Source organism: Poecilia latipinna, unplaced genomic scaffold (assembly GCF_001443285.1).
Source record: "Poecilia latipinna isolate Pla-1442-1.1 unplaced genomic scaffold, P_latipinna-1.0 Scaffold108, whole genome shotgun sequence".
Lineage (NCBI taxonomy): Eukaryota > Metazoa > Chordata > Actinopteri > Cyprinodontiformes > Poeciliidae > Poecilia > Poecilia latipinna.
In genome coordinates this window covers 42424-44492 of record NW_015112724.1, presented here as the reverse complement: position 1 = coordinate 44492, position 2069 = coordinate 42424, and the positions used below count along the sequence as shown (strand labels likewise).

At 41.3% G+C, this 2069-nt stretch overlaps 2 long non-coding RNA genes across 2 annotated transcripts in view; one reads left to right on the top strand and one right to left on the bottom strand.

Annotated features, from left to right (window-relative positions):
• LOC106944679 (uncharacterized) overlaps nt 1-2069 on the bottom strand; it is a 17520-nt gene that overhangs the window by 5949 nt on the left and 9502 nt on the right. The window lies entirely within an intron of this gene.
• The window catches only part of LOC106944681 (uncharacterized), a 6009-nt gene continuing 3946 nt past the window's right edge, over nt 7-2069 (top strand). Inside the window, exons 1-2 of the long non-coding RNA XR_001424388.1 lie at nt 7-1345; nt 1864-1865. This is a non-coding gene — a long non-coding RNA (uncharacterized LOC106944681). The remainder of the gene's footprint in view (nt 1346-1863; nt 1866-2069) is intronic.

Below are 2069 nucleotides of genomic sequence, written 5' to 3'. Positions count from 1 at the left end.
CTACCAATCGCAACACACAACTCAGGTCTGCACCCAGGGAGCATCACTGATGACAAACCGATGTGTCTCTATGGCCTGAGCACACAACTACGATTCAGCGTCCCCGTGAAAAGAAGAAAATGCAAATGGTGCAAAAAGAATTTTTCTGTCCTACTTCGGACAGGAGATGCCACAAAACGACTTTTTGGATCTATGAACTGTTCATTTGAGGATGACGTACTTCCATTTCCAACGTTTCCACAAACTGGACGGTGCCCTGGAACTTGTGTAACAAAGTTTACACCTACTGCGAACCGACACAGGATTTCATCACCTGCACAGCCTGCAGGGGCCAAAAGATGACTCCACACTGTAAAGTCTGGAAGGACAACCCAGACTGTGACAACCTGCTTCTGGAGAGGAGTTTCAACATCACGCATAAGAAAAAGAGGAGACAGGAAACAACACTGTGCAGCTCCATAGTGCCAGGAGATTATGGCTCACGGATGTTGGCAGACTGGTACTTCATATGCGGGAATGAAGCGTACATGTTTTTGCCAAAAAAATTGGGGAGGACTGTGTGCTGTGGTGTCTCTAATCAACCCGATTGCGTTCATCAGGAAAGCACAGAATGATCTACACACCCGCTCCAAACGAACAGAGGTCAAAAGATGGGGAGGCCTCACAACACATACTGGAGTTCCATGGGAATTCAGGATTTGGAACGGCGGAGAAAAATTCATGCAAAGCCTGTTTTCGTGGATTGGAGTAAGTGAGATTCGGGACCACGTTGAGATCAACAGATATGAATTACTGCGACTCATCAACAGTACACAGCCAATGGCACCATGAAAGAACTGACTGAACTGAGAAACATGGTTATGCAAAACCGTGTTGTCCTGGACTTTCTCACTGCCCCTCAGGGAGGGGTCTGCAAAATCATTGGCCCGACATGCTGTACTTTTGTGCCTGATGAAACAGGAACTGGAGGAACTATTTCTGACGCTCTATACGAGCTGGAAGATTTAAAACAGTATGTGGAGAGTGGAACACGCGGCTCATCCTCTTTTGATTTGCTTTCATGGTTTACATCTGGACCATGGTGGGCTTTGCTGCTAAAGCTCGTGACACCTGTTCTGATTGTTTTAGTTCTGTTCTGTCTTTTTACGGGTTGCATTATTCCTTGTCTACGACATATGATGTTTAAAACAGTTAACACAACTGTTATCAACTATCAGCTGGCAAAGGCATCTTATGAGACAACTGAAGAAGACTTGTTCCAAGTTTCTGACGATTTTCTGAACAATGATGAAGTTCTGTAATCAATAAACAGATGAATTCATTTGCTGAATGACTCCTACAACAAGTGGTTGTAGAGATGAGAAAACTGCATTTGATTTTTGCTGTTTCTTTTATTTTTCATTTATTGCATTATATTCCATTTATTCATTGTATTTTTTGGGTTTAAATTAGAAAAAAAAAAAAAAAACTTTTGCATTTATTGGTTCTTTTCTTTTCTATGCTTGGCTTTTGCATAAAGTTTACACACATAGTAAAATGATAAAAAGGGGGGAAATGATAGAGATTTTTGGTATTATCATTTTGTTATTACTTTAGTTCATATTCAGTCTAATGTTAATCAGTATTATTGTGATTTTTAGTTTAAAGTGTTCTCTTCCTTATGTGTGTATAAACTGACCTGGAGGTTACGACTGTCTGTTTATCTTCATGTGAGACAGTCAAACTCTGTGGTTCTCAGACCTTAAGTTCTTCTTGTGTTTATCTACCCTTTTCTTAGTTGATAGTTTGACCTAGACCTGAACTGGGCTCAGACCATAGATCAGATATCACACCTGGTACTGGGTTGTTCGTTGTTTAGGTTAGAAGTTTTACGACCTTTGTTGTTCTTCCTGACTGCCCCTTTTGGCTGTTCTGCTTGGACAATAAAGCAGGGGCTCACACGGAAGCAGACCAGAACTCTCTGTGAACGGCTTGGAGAAGCTGCTATCGGAGACTTCTCCTTTTGCAAAAGCTTTGTCATAAAATTCATATACGTTGTCTGTGGTTCTTTTATGTAGGTTCAAGAAAAA